General features: G+C 44.6%; 1 protein-coding gene across 1 annotated transcript in view; it reads left to right on the top strand.

The window, feature by feature from the left end:
• Window positions 1-6,264: 6,264 nt before the first annotated feature.
• The window catches only part of alkal2b (ALK and LTK ligand 2b), a 22,526-nt gene continuing 13,509 nt past the window's right edge, over window positions 6,265-15,281 (top strand). Inside the window, exon 1 of the mRNA XM_031829273.1 lies at window positions 6,265-7,302. The gene's annotated coding sequence lies outside the window, so the exon portion shown is untranslated. The remainder of the gene's footprint in view (window positions 7,303-15,281) is intronic.

Raw genomic sequence — 15,281 nt, 5'->3', positions numbered from 1 at the left:
AAGCTCTCATTGGCCCCAGAGTCAATAAGGACCCGGAGAGATTTGGACTGGTTTCCCCACAGCAGAATGACATGAAAAAGGGTGCGAGTAAGGGAAGCAGAAAAGTTCCTCATATGGCCCACCAGAGTACTCACTCCTACCGGTAAGCCTGGTCTTTTACCGGGCACGAGGACACAAAATGACCAAAAGTCCCGCAATACAGCTCCTTGTGCTGATCCGGTGTTGACAGCCCAGCCCTGGCTAATTGCATCACAAAGACAGGTGAAACAGATCAGTTGAAATCTAACTGCACTGTCCAATTTACAGTAGCTATTAAGAGTGAAATAATACTATGCTATGGTTTGAGGAGAGTGCACAATTTCTAACATGAAAAGTTATTAATTAACAAATTAGACACATTTGGGCAGTCTTGATACAACATTTTGAACAGAAATGCAATGGTCCATTGGATCATTCAAAAACGTTGCACAAACACTGCTGCCATCTAGTGGCCAAAATCTAAATCGCAGCTGGGCCTTTCTCTTGCATTTCAAAGATGATGCTACAAAAAAATGCTAGAGAACAGTTGTTTTTTTCTTTGTATTATCTATTACAAGATCTATTGTGCTATATTCTCCTACATTCCTTTCACATTTCCACAAACTTCAAAGTGTTTCTTTCAAATGGTACCTGGAATATGCATATCCTTGCTACAGGCAGTTAGTTGTGGGTATGTCATTTAGGCGAAAATAAAAAAAAGGGGCCTTTAGAGGCTAGCAGTCGGCGCCCCCATTTCTCAAGGCATGAGTGGTTTGACTCTTCAAATAATCACTCCATTGTGGAATTACCTTATCAGTTGTTAGTTGAATATTATATGTTACCATTTAGAAAAGGCCGCGTATAATGCCTCGGCGTACACATCACTGCCAATCTGAAATGGTCCACCCACACAGACAGAGTGGTGAAGAAGGCGCAACAGTGCTTCTTTTATTTTATTTTTTATTTTTTTTATTTCACCTTTATTTAACCAGGTAGGCTAGTTGAGAACACCTTTATTTAACCAGGTAGGCTAGTTGAGAACAAGTTCTCATTTACAACTGCGACCTGGCCAAGATAAAGCATAGCAGTGTGAACAGACAACAACACAGAGTTACACATGGAGTAAACAATAAACAAGCCAATAACACAGTAGAAGAAAAAAATAAAATAATAATAATAATAATAAATATGGCTTGGCCCCTAAGATCATTACACACTTTTACAGATGCACCATCGAGAGCATCCTGTCAGGATGTATCACCGCCTGGTACGGCAACTGCTCCGTCCGCAGCCGCAAGGCTTTCCAGAGAGTGGTGCGGTCTGCCCAACTCACCACCTGCCCTTCAGGACATCTACAGCCCCCGGTGTCACAGGAAGGCCAAGAATTTCATCAAGGACCTCAGCCACCCATGCCACGGCCTGTTAACCCCGCTACCATCCAGAAGGCGAGGTTGGTAAAGGTGCATCATAGCTGGGACTGAGAGACTGAAAAATTGCTTTGATCTCAGGGGCATCAGACCTAAATAGTCACCACTAGCCGGCCTCCTCCCAGTACCCTGCCCTGAACTTAGTCACTGTTGCTAGTATGAAACTGTATGCACTCTGGATAAGAGTATCTGCTAAATGACTAAAATCTAAATGTAGCCTGCTACCTGATGGGGAAATGAACCTAAACCACTACATGTCATGTATAGTTCACTTTAATTTGATATCATTCAAATATCCAATGAATGGCGGCCAATATTGAGAGATATATCGTCAGGCTACCCTCACGTATCTGAAATGACATGATCAGTTGATGTTTACTGACCATGGGAAGCGTGCAGTTACTTCCTGTATAAACTCTAATGATAGAGCTAAATGTGCACACCTTTTTGTATGGAACAATATGACATTTGTTGCTTTGACTCATCAAGAAGTGATGATATTACGGAAGCAAACAGTTCACATTTATTTAACAATCACTTGAAAAACGGCATGCAGTTGTCAACGGTTTTAGTGGAGCTGTGGGTCTCCTTGCCCGTTCGCAGCCAAATCAAACGCTCTGCACCGCTTTATAACAAATCAGAACCAGTCAGTCAGTGGTATTAGTATCAGAACCAGTCAGTCAGTGATATTAGAATCAGAACCAGTCAGTCAGTGATATTAGTATCAGAACCAGTCAGTCAGTGATATTAGTATCAGAACCAGTCAGTCAGTGGTATTAGTATCAGAACCAGTCAGTCAGTGGTATGAGTATCAGAACCAGTCAGTCAGAGATATTAAGTAGCAAAACCAGTCAGTCAGTCAGTGATATTAGTATCAGAACCAGTCAGTCAGTGATATTAGTATCAGAACCAGTCAGTCAGTGATATTAGTATCAGAACCAGTCAGTCAGTCAGTGATATTAGTATCAGAACCAGTCAGTCAGTGGTATGAGTATCAGAACCAGTCAGTCAGTGATATTAGTATCAGAACCAGTCAGTCAGTGATATTAGAATCAGAACCAGTCAGTCAGTCAGTGATATTAGAATCAGAACTAATCAGCCAGTGATATTAGAATCAGAACCAGTCAGTAGGTTATATTAGTATCAGAACCAGTCAGCCAGTGATATTAGTATCAGAACCAGTCAGCCAGTGATATTAGAATCAGAACTAGCCAGTCAGTCAGTGATATTAGTACCAGAACCAGTAAGCCAGTGATATTAGAATCAGAACCAGTCAGCCAGTGATATTAGAATCAGAACTAGTCAGTCAGTGATATTAGAATCAGAACTAGTCAGCCAGTGATATTAGAATCAGAACCAGTCAGTCAGTGATATTAGTATCAGAACCAGTCAGTCAGTCAGTGATATTAGTATCAGAACCAGTCAGTCAGTGATATTAGGTCAGGCTGACTAAAGAAGTGGTACGAGACAAGATTAACGAGATAAGACAGGGGATTGAGGTCAAACCTAATTCACACACACACCTATAAACACTGTCAAACCTAGTGTGTGTGTGTGTGTGTGTGTATGTGTGTGTGTGTGTGTGTATATATATATGTGTGTGTGTGTGTGTGTGTGTGTGTGTGTGTGTGTGTGTGTGTGTGTATGTGTGTGTGTGTGTGTGTGTGTGTGTGTGTGTGTGTGTGTGTGTGTGTGTGTGTGTGTGTGTGTGTGTGTGTGTGTGTGTGTGGCTGATTATCATAGGATATATGCAGAGTGTGGACATTTTTTTTATTTATTTTTTTATTTTACCTTTATTTAACCAGGTAGGCAAGTTGAGAACAAGTTCTCATTTACAATTGCGACCTGGCCAAGATAAAGCAAAGCAGTTCGACAGATAAAACGACACAGAGTTACACATGGAGTAAAAACAAACATACAGTCAATAATGCAGTATAAACAAGTCTATATACAATGTGAGCAAATGAGGTGAGAAGGGAGGTAAAGGCAAAAAAGGCCATGATGGCAAAGTAAATACAATATAGCAAGTAAAATACTGGAATGGTAGTTTTGCAATGGAAGAATGTGCAAAGTAGAAATAAAAATAATGGGGTGCAAAGGAGCAAAATAAATAAATTAATTAAAATTAAATACAGTTGGGAAAGAGGTAGTTGTTTGGGCTAAATTATAGGTGGTCTATGTACAGGTGCAGTAATCTGTGAGCTGCTCTGACAGTTGGTGCTTAAAGCTAGTGAGGGAGATAAGTGTTTCCAGTTTCAGAGATTTTTGTAGTTCGTTCCAGTCATTGGCAGCAGAGAACTGGAAGGAGAGGCGGCCAAAGAAAGAATTGGTTTTGGGGGTGACTAGAGAGATATACCTGCTGGAGCGTGTGCTACAGGTGGGAGATGCTATGGTGACCAGCGAGCTGAGATAAGGGGGGACTTTACCTAGCAGGGTCTTGTAGATGACATGGAGCCAGTGGGTTTGGCGACGAGTATGAAGCGAGGGCCAGCCAACGAGAGCGTACAGGTCGCAATGGTGGGTAGTATATGGGGCTTTGGTGATAAAACGGATTGCACTGTGATAGACTGCATCCAATTTGTTGAGTAGGGTATTGGAGGCTATTTTGTAAATGACATCGCCAAAGTCGAGGATTGGTAGGATGGTCAGTTTTACAAGGGTATGTTTGGCAGCATGAGTGAAGGATGCTTTGTTGCGAAATAGGAAGCCAATTCTAGATTTAACTTTGGATTGGAGATGTTTGATATGGGTCTGGAAGGAGAGTTTACAGTCTAACCAGACACCTAAGTATTTGTAGTTGTCCACGTATTCTAAGTCAGAGCCGTCCAGAGTAGTCATGGCTGACTCAGGTTCTAGTTATTGTCAGCTAAGGAAGACCAAGTTAGTTGACTGGAAATAGTTGACATTATCCATCATCGGCTACAATAACTAAGATGTGCTTGACTCAACGCTCCAATCCAACCACCCAATCACCATACACATACACTCTTGATTGGCACTGGCGTTTGGGATCAGTAGTGACTTACTGGTTGATTTACAAATACGAGTAGTTTGAATGGACAAGAAGTCTAACTTCATCTAGGCTACTCTGGACTGATACTGTCCTTCAGCACAGGCCCCAGCCAGATCACACATTGTCCATTCAGCGTTGAGCCAGATGACCTGTGTTCCTCTGTAATGTAGCCCTACGTTCAGAAAGAATGAATGAATGTGAGAGAGAGAGACAGAGAGAGAGAGAGAGAGAGACAGAGAGAGGGAGAGATAGAGAGCAAGAGCCAGAGAGAGTGAGAGAGAGAGAGACAGCGAGAGAGAGGCATAGAGCTAGAGAGGGAGGGAGAGAGAGAGGGAGGGAGAGAGAGACAGAGAGATAGAGAGGGAGAGAGAGAGGGAGAGAGAGGCAGACAGAGAGAGGCCTATGCGATAATATGAGTGTAATTCGCTAAGTGACAGTGTTGAGTCCAGTGTTGAGCTGAGGGAGAGGTGAGAGATCTGTTAACTGTCCCTCATGATCACCCTGATCAATCTGTCCCTCGTGATCATCCTGATCAATCTGTCCCTCGTGATCCTCCTGATCAATATGTCCCTCGTGATCATCCTGATCAATCGGTCCCTCGTGATCATCCTGATCAATCTGTCCCTCGTGATCCTCCTGATCAACCTGTCCCTTGTGATCATCCTGACTAATCTGTCCCTCGTGATCCTCCTGATCAATCTGTCCCTCGTGATCCTCCTGATCAATCTGTCCCTCGTGATCATCCTGATCAATCTGTCCCTCGTGATCATCCTGATTAATCCTGATTAATCTGGAGCAAGACATAATGCTAATTATCATCATTTATTTTAATTTTATTTATCTGTTATTTTACCAGGTAAGTTGACTGAGAACACGTTCTCATTTACAGCAACGACCTGGGGAATAGTTACAGGGGAGAGGAGGGGGATGAATGAGCCAATTGTAAACTGGGGATTATTAGGTGACCGTGATGGTTTGAGGGACAGATTGTGAATTTAGCCAGGACACCGGGGTTAACACCTCTACTGTTACAATAAGTGCCATGGGATCTTTCATGACCTCAGAGAGTCAGGACACCCGTTTAACGTCCCATCCGAAAGACGGCACCCTACACAGGGCAATGTCCCCAATCACTGCCCTGGGGCATTGGGATATTATTTTAGACCAGAGGAAAGAGTGCCTCCTACTGGCCCTCCAACACCACTTCCAGCAGCATCTGGTCTCCCATCCAGGAACCCCTCAGGTAGTTAAGGAAGACAAGCCTGGAAAATAATAGCCGAAACCACACGAGCACACACGCACATAACCACACACATGCACACACACATAAACACACAAACACATACACAAGGCATGTTCCAGGCATAAGCAACAGTGTTTTTTCTCTTACGTCAGTCACTGACAGCCACTCAATTAGCCATGTCAGTTAACAATGTTTTGATTGGTAGTTCGTCTAGCCAGCTATCTAAACTTGAAGTAATCATGGAGGAAAACCAGGGCAAACAGGGGATGTGCCCAGGGGCTCTGACCTCCTGGGGCCCCCATAGGTTTTGTTTTTCATTCTCACTCAGACATCATATTAGCATGGCATAAATCATTACAAAATGGGTAGAATTGCAGGAAATGTCCCTTAACCCCCCTCCCCTCCCACCAAATATTGCTTAGGGCCCACATACCCACACACACAACGCCTGACTCAGGGCGAAGAGAGGAGGAGGAGAAGAGCGAGATGTTTTCTTATGCATTAAGGGAGTGGTGTTCAGATTAAGTAAACGAAAGCAATATTGGGCGCAGGAGAGAGTCCTACATTCCCGCGCTCCGAGGTCAGGCTGTCAGCAGAGAGCATTTGGAGTGGTTGTGAGAGTTTATGCGAGAGCGCTCGTGTATGTGTGTCTCCAGAAATACACAAACCACCCTGCTTCAGTAATCAAATTAATGTCGGGGATTTCCTGTCCTCTGGCGGACAATATGTGATTAAACGGAAACCGATCGAGGAGGAACTTCGCGCGAGCAGGATTTAATACAACATTGTAGTGTTAACCCCTAACGCTGCTCCTGTCCCATTCGGGGACACTGTTGAACGGGAGAAAGTTTCGACCTTACTATATTACTAACAATCATTCCCCCGCTCTGTCGACTGAGAGGAGAAAAATAGGAGAGGAATATAACGTTTTTTTTCTCCAAACCGAGAGCACTGAGAGAACTGCATGGGGCAACCGGGGCCAGGGCTCGTTATCGATCCGGTGTAAATATGACGTCTGTGTTCGGTTATGCTCCCGTCTTGAACGCTGTTCTGATCGAAGACAACCCGGGATAATAGATAAATACTCCGGGGACTTCACCACACACACACACACACACACACACAAAGTGCGCGGCAGTGGCACGCACCGTGAGCCAGCCAGCATGTAGCGGGGGAGCTCACGACACACCGGGCAGCCGACTTCATCAGCAGGAGATGAGGTCTAGAGTTATTAAAAAAGTTGCATCAGTCGTTAATTTATCCACCCACTCTACTCCGTCGCCACCTTCAACAGTGAAGCACCAGATATAAAGCATCGTACGGGACTGGGAACTACAACAACTGAATTTAGGACACACGGCGCACGCCTGTCCGGACAAAAGTTGCGGTGGAGCATCCGAGATAGGGGATACGTATTTGGAGAGAGACAAAGAACGCACGGCACGGCGAAGACAAGCTGTGTGTGTAGTTAGGAGTGTGTATTGGAGTGTGTGTGTGTGTTGTGTGTAGCTGAAGCGATTAAAAGGTGTATAATCCTGGAACACGTAGCACCAGCAGGTTGGCTTCTGTTCACCTGGTACCCGCGAGACAACACAACTCAGGTAACTATAAACCTATTATATTACCGATCCTTTTCCTATTCCAACTCTGAGTGTCTGTCTGTTGTTCATAGTTAGAACACAAGTTAAAGTCGAAGTCATAGTGTCTCAAACTGGGCTGTCCTTTTTACGCAGCAGCTTTAGTTACCCAAGTGGCCAACTGTTGGCAGCCCTCACGGGTCATAGCAGTAGTCTGGTGTTAGTACCACGGATCAGACAGGGACAGGGGGACATTGGAATAACGTTCCCTCTCTCACCTTCTCTCTCTCCCTTTCATTATTTTATGTGTGTGTGTGTGTATGTATGTGTGTGTGTGTGTGTGTGCGTGTGTGTGTGTGTGTGCATGCGTGTGTGTGTCGGTGTGTGTGTCGGTGTGTGTGTCGGTGTGTGTGTGTGTGCGTGTGTGTGTGTGTGTGCGTGCATGCGTGTGTGTGTGTGTCGGTGTGTGTGTGCGTGTGTGTGTGTGTGTGTGTGTCGATGTGTGTGTCGGTGTGTGTGTCGGTGTGTGTGTGTGTGTGTGTGTGTGTGTGTGTGTGTGTGTGCGTGCATGCGTGTGTGTGTCGGTGTGTGTGTGCGTGTGTGTGTGTGTGTGTGTGTGTGCGTGCATGCGTGTGTGTGTCGGTGTGTGTGTGCGTGTGTGTGTGTGCGTGTGTGTGTGTGTGTGCGTGCATGCGTGTGTGTGTGTGCGTGCATGCGTGTGTGTGTCAGTGTGTGTGTGTGTTTCAAAGGCAGAGAGAGAGACCTTTGATCAGGTAGTTCAGGCAGGGAACCACATACTACTTTCTACTGATTCATGTCTGTTTGGAAGTTTCCTATGTCCTGATGACAACAGAGAAGACAGATAACTGATGAGAGTATAGAGGAGACAGATAACTGATGAGGCTAGAGAGACAGATAACTGATGAGACTATAGAGGAGACAGATAACTGATGAGGCTAGAGAGGAGACAGACAACTGATGAAACTATAGAGGAGACAGATAACTGATGAAACTATAGAGCAGACAGATAACTGATGAAACCACAGAGGAGACAGACAACTGATGAAACTATAGAGGAGACAGATAACTGATGAAACCATAGAGGAGACAGATAACTGATGAGACTATAGAGGAGACAGACAACTGATGAAACTATAGAGGAGACAGATAACTGATGAAACCATAGAGGAGACAGATAACTGATGAGACTATAGAGGAGACAGATAACTGATGAGGCTAGAGAGACAGATAACTGATGAGACTATAGAGGAGACAGATAACTGATGAGGCTAGAGAGACAGATAACTGATGAAACTATAGAGGAGACTGATAACTGATGAAACCATAGAGGAGACAGATAACTGATGAGACTATAGAGGAGACAGACAACTGATGAAACTATAGAGGAGACAGATAACTGATGAAACCATAGAGGAGACAGATAACTGATGAGACTATAGAGGAGACAGATAACTGATGAGACTATAGAGGAGACAGACAACTGATGAAACTATAGAGGAGACAGACAACTGATGAAACTATAGAGGAGACAGATAACTGATGAAACTATAGAGGAGACAGACAACTGATGAGACTATAGAGGAGACAGATAACTGATGAAACCATAGAGGAGACAGATAACTGATGAGACTATAGAGGAGACAGACAACTGATGAAACTATAGAGGAGACAGATAACTGATGAGACTATAGAGGAGACAGATAACTGATGAGACTATAGAGGAGACAGACAACTGATGAAACTATAGAGGAGACAGATAACTGATGAAACTATAGAGGAGACAGATAACTGATGAAACCATAGAGGAGACAGACAACTGATGAGGCTAGAGAGACAGATAACTGATAAGGCTAGAGAGACAGATAACTGATGAGGCTAGAGAGACAGATACATGATGAAACTATAGAGGAGACAGACAACTGATGAGACTATAGAGGAGACAGACAACTGATGAGACTATAGAGGAGACAGATAACTGATGAGACTATAGAGACAGATAACTGATGAGACTATAGAGGAGACAGATAACTGATGAAACTATAGAGGAGCCAGATAACAGATGAGACTATAGAGGAGACAGATAACTGATGAGGCTAGAGAGGAGACAGATAACTGATGAAACCATAGAGGAGACAGATAACTGATGAAACTATAGAGGAGACAGATAACTGATGAGGCTAGAGAGACAGATAACTGATGAAACCATAGAGGAGACAGACAACTGATGAGACTATAGAGGAGACAGATAACTGATGAAACCATAGAGGAGACAGACAACTGATGAAACTATAGAGGAGACAGATAACTGATGAGACTATAGAGACAGATAACTGATGAAACCATAGAGGAGACAGACAACCGATGAGACTATAGAGACAGATAACTGATGAAACCATAGAGGAGACAGATAACTGATGAGACTATAGAGGAGACAGATAACTGAGCTACATCACAGACAGTGTTGGACACATACCATTGAATGCCTACAGTTCTGACTGTGTGTGTGTGTGTCTTATGCACTTCTCATCAATAAATGTAGCTCAAAGTGCTTGAAAATAAGTATTCGGTACGTGGCTGTGAGAGAGACTGCATTATGATTGCATGACTAATATGGCGTCCTAATGACTAACTGACTAATATAATAGTAATTATAATAATATGTGTGTGACTTCAGAGTGCTCACTGAGCTGACTGTGAAACGGCTGTGGTCCAGAATTCAACAAGTCTCTTTTCAGTTTAACCCTTTAGGCTATAAACCTCTGATGACATTTCACACACGTAAACACAAACAAACAAATGCACACACACACACACACACACACACACACACACACACACACACACACACACACACACACACACACACACACACACACACACACTACAAAATGGTTGATTTAGCATGTGTAACTGCGATTCTAATCAGTACAGTGAACCATTGTAGCCAGTACGTAATGGTCCATCTAACCTCCTGAGGTGGAAACTGAGCTGTGCTTCCTGACCTCCTGCCAAATGTATGACCATATAAAGAATTTGAAAACAAGTCCAATTTGGATAAACTCCCATATCTATTGGGTGAAATACCACAGTGTGACATCACAGCAGCAAGATTTGAGGCCTGTTGCCACAAGAAAAGGTGCAACCAGTGAAGAACAAACACCATTGTAAATACAACCCATATTTATGCTTCTTTATGTTGTCTTTGCACATCATTACAACACTGTATATAGACATAATATGACATTTGAAATGTCTTTCTTCTCATTGTTTATTTCACTTTTGTGTCGTATCTATTTCACTTGCTTTGGCAATGAAAACATGTGTTTTCCATGCTAATAAAGCCCCTTACAATGAAATTGAATTGAAATTGAGAGAGAGAGAGAGACAGCAGCACCTAGATCTTATGCACAGATTCTGTCAGACCTGGGCCCTGACAGTAAATCTCAGTAAGACCAAAATAATGGTGTTCCAAAAAAGGTCCAGTCACCAGGACCACAAATACAAATTCCATCTAGACACTGTTGCCCTAGAGCACACAAAAAACTATACATACCTTGGCCTAAACATCAGCGCCACAGGTAACTTCCACAAAGCTGTGAACGATCTGAGAGACAAGGCAAGAAGGGCATTCTATTCCATCAAAAGGAACATAAATTTCAACATACCAATTAGGATTTGGCAAAAAATACTTGAATCAGTCATAGAGCCCATTGCCCTTTATGGTTGTGAGGTCTGGGGTCCGCTCACCAACCAAGACTTCACAAAATGGGACAAACACCAAATTGAGACTCTGCACGCAGAATTCTGCAAAAATATCCTCCGTGTACAACGTAGAACACCAAATAATGCATGCAGAACAGAATTATGCCGATACCCACTAATGATCAAAATCCAGAAAAGAGACGTTAAATTCTACAACCACCTAAAAGGAAGCGATTCCCAAACCTTCCACAACAAAGCCCTCACCTACAGAAAGATGAACCTGGAGAAGAGTCCCCTAAGCAAGCTGGTGCTGGGGCTCTGTTCACAAACACAAACACACCCCACAGAGCCCCAGGACAGCAGCACAATTAGACCCAACCAAATCATGAGAAAACAAAAAGATAATTACTTGACACATTGGAAAGAATGTACAAAAAAACAGAGCAAACTAAGAATTCTATTTGGCCCTACACAGAGAGTACACAGTGGCAGAATACCTGACCACTGTGACTGACCCAAAATTAAGGAAAGCTTTGACTATGTACAGACTCAGTGAGCATAGCCTTGCTATTGAGAAAGGCCACCGTAGGCAGACATGGCTCTCAAGAGAAGATAGGCTATGTGCTCACTGCCCACAAAATGAGGTGGAAACTGAGCTGCACTTCCTGACCTCCTGCCCAATGTATGACCATATTAGAGAGACATATTTCCTTCAGATTACACAGATCCACAAAGAATTTGAAAACAAATCCAATTTTGAAAAACTCCCATATCTACTGGGTGAAATTCCACAGTGTGCCATCACAGCAGCAAGATTTGTGACCTGTTGCCACGAGAAAAGGGCAACCAGTGAAGAGCACACACCATTGTAAATACAACCCATATTTATGCTTATTTATTTTATCTTGTGTCCTTTACCATTTGTACATTGTATATATATAATATGACATTTGTAATGTAACGTTTTGAAACTTCTGTATGTGTAATGTTTACTGTTAATTTTTATTGTTTATTTCACTTTATATATTCACTTTATATATTATCTACCTCACTTGCTTTGGCAATGTTAACACATGTTTCCCATGCCAATAAAGCCCTTGAATTGAAAAATTTAATTGAGAGAGAGACTGGGGAGGGAAGGGGGGGGGGGGGTGTTAAGCAATGATACATCTAGAGGTAACTGCCAAAATAAATGAAACACTTGATTAAATGAGGGACACAAAGGATATTGAAAGCAAGTTGTTCCTTTGTGGTTCCCAAGTTAATTAAGCAATTAAGCAATACCAGACACTTCTATGCCAAGAATCTATGCTAAGGCAAAGCTGTTCTGGCTGTCAGGAGGGTATGTTAGGTTATAGGACCCTTGGAATGTGAATTCTGAGATACTGCCAAGTAAAAGACTTCACATTCTCTCTGTCTCTCTCTCTCTGTCGCTCTCTCTCTGTCTCTCTCTCTCTCTCTGTCTGCCTCTCTCTCTGTCTCTCTCTCTCTGTCGCTCTCTCTCTCTCTGTCTCTCTCTCTCTATCTGTCTCTCTCTCTCGCTCTCTCTCTCTCTGTCTCTCTCTCTTTCTGCCTATCTCAATTCAATTCAATTAAATTCAAGGGCTTTATTGGCATGGGAAACATGTGTTAACATTGCCAAAGCAAGTGAGGTAGACAACATACAAATATCTCTCTGTCTCTCTCTCTCTCTGTCACTCTCTCTCTCTCTCTGTCTCTCTCTCTATTTCTCTCTCTCTCTCTGTCTCTTTCTCTATTTCTCTCTCTCTCTCTGTCTCTCTCTCTCTGTCACTCTCTCTCTCTGTCGCTCTCTCTATTTCTATTTCTCTCTCTCTCTCTCTCTCTCTCTCTCTCTCTGTCTTTCTCACTCTCTCTCTCTCTCTCTCTCTCTCTCTGTCTTTCTCACTCTCTCTCTCTCTCTCTCTGTCTTTCTCTCTCTCTCTCTCTCTCTCTCTCTGTCTTTCTCACTCTGGATTAGAGCTGGATTCACAAACTTGGTGATTTGAGTGAGGTTGGGTGGATGTCATCGTGTGTCATAACAGTGGTGTCCTCTATCATGTCTTCCCGGGGTGCTGCGTCGGGTTCTAAAGGGGGGCGTTGCTGCACTGCTGTTACTCTTTCAAGTAGCTACTGGAGTGTAGGATGAGGCTGCTGTCTCCTCCGGTTCATCACCTACAAACGGGAAGGTTTTCATCAGACACAGACACTGAGGAAACTCAGCCCAATAAGACTTGATCCTCTACAGAGCAGGAGCATTTTCATACACTCAGCAGGAAGATGCTACCCATCTATGCAGGGACTGAAGTCTACGAGGTGGTTGGGTGGTTTAGTAACTGACTCTACCCTGAGAGAAGGCTGCCAGTTCCTGTGCAAACCTCCCACAGAGAAGTGTACAGCTGCTCTATAATAGAGAGTTACTCACAGAGCCATCTCAAACAGAGATGATTTGTACCCTGATCCATCAGTGGAAAGGTGGTGCTGTTTTTGTGGGTAGTAGGGGCCAGTGTTAGGTAGGAGGGGCCAGTGTTAGATAGGAGGAGTCAGTGTTAGGTAGGAGGGGCCAGTGTAAGGTAGGAGGGGCCAGTGTTAGGTAGGAGGGGGCAGTGTTAGGTAGGAGGAGTCAGTGTTAGGTAGGAGGGGCCAGTGTAAGGTAGGAGGGGCCAGTGTTAGGTAGGAGGGACCAGTGTTAGGTAGGAGGAGTCAGTGTTAGGTAGGAGGGGCCAGTGTAAGGTAGGAGGGGCCAGTGTTAGGTAGGAGGGACCAGTGTTAGGTAGGAGGAGTCAGTGTTAGGTAGGAGGGGCCAGTGTAAGGTAGGAGGGGCCAGAGTTAGATAGGAGGGGCCAGTGTTAGATAGGAGGAGTCAGTGTTAGGTAGGAGGGGCCAGTGTAAGGTAGGAGGGGCCAGTGTTAGGTAGGAGGGGGCAGTGTTAGGTAGGAGGAGTCAGTGTTAGGTAGGAGGGGCCAGTGTTAGGTAGGAGGGACCAGTGTTAGGTAGGAGGAGTCAGTGTTAGGTAAGGAGGGGCCAGTGTTAGGTAGGAGGAGTCAGTGTTAGGTAGGAGGGGCCAGTGTACGGTAGGAGGGGCCAGTGTAAGGTAGGAGGAGTCAGTGTAAGGTAGTAGGGGCCAGTGTAAGGTAGGAAGAGACAGTGTAAGGTAGGAGGGGCCAGTGTAAGGTAGGAGGGGACAGTGTTAGGTAGGAGGAGTCAGTGTAAGGTAGGAGGAGACAGTGTTAGGTAGGAGGAGTCAGTGTTAGATAGGAGGAGTCAGTGTAAGGTAGGAGGAGACAGTGTTAGGTAGGAGGAGGCAGTGTTAGGTAGGAGGAGACAGTGTTTGGTAGGAGGAGGCAGTGTTAGGTTTGAGGAGGCAGTGTTAGGTAGGAGGAGACAGTGTTAGGTAGGAGGAGTCAGTGTTAGGTAGGAGGAGACAGTGTTAGGTAGGAGGAGGCAGTGTTAGGTAGGAGGAGACAGTGTTTGGTAGGAGGAGGCAGTGTTAGGTTTGAGGAGGCAGTGTTAGGTAGGAGGAGACAGTGTTAGGTAGGAGGAGTCAGTGTTAGGTAGGAGGGGCAAGTGTTAGCTAAGGAGGGGCCAGTGTTAGGTAGGAGGAGTCCGTGTTAGGTAGGAGGGGCCAGTGTAAGGTAGGAAGAGACAGTGTAAGGTAGGAGGGGCCAGTGTAAGGTAGGAGGGGACAGTGTTAGGTAGGAGGAGTCAGTGTTAGATAGGAGGAGTCAGTGTAAGGTAGGAGGAGACAGTGTTAGGTAGGAGGAGGCAGTGTTAGGTAGGAGGAGACAGTGTTTGGTAGGAGGAGGCAGTGTTAGGTTTGAGGAGGCAGTGTTAGGTAGGAGGAGACAGTGTTAGGTAGGAGGAGTCAGTGTTAGGTAGGAGGGGCCAGTGTTAGGTAGGAGGGGCCAGTGTTAGCTAAGGAGGGGCCAGTGTTAGGTAGGAGGAGTCCGTGTTAGGTAGGAGGGGCCAGTGTAAGGTAGGAGGAGACAGTTTTAGGTAGGAGGAGTCAGTGTTAGATAGGAGGAGTCAGTGTAAGGTAGGAGGAGACAGTGTTAGGTAGGAGGAGGCAGTGTTAGGTAGGAGGAGGCAGTGTCAGGTAGGAGGAGCCAGTGTTAGGTTTGAGGAGGCAGTGTTAGGTAGGAGGAGTCAGTGTTAGGTAGGAGGAGTCAGTGTTAGGTAGGAGGAGTCAGTGTTAGATAGGAGGAGTCAGTGTTAGGTAGGAAGAAGCAGTGTTAGGTAGGAGGAGTCAGTGTTAGGTAGGGGGAGTCAGTGTTAGGTAGGAG

This window comes from Oncorhynchus kisutch, linkage group LG7, assembly GCF_002021735.2.
Source record: "Oncorhynchus kisutch isolate 150728-3 linkage group LG7, Okis_V2, whole genome shotgun sequence".
NCBI classification, from domain to species: Eukaryota; Metazoa; Chordata; class Actinopteri; order Salmoniformes; family Salmonidae; genus Oncorhynchus; species Oncorhynchus kisutch.
This window is presented reverse-complemented; position numbering and strand designations above follow the sequence as displayed.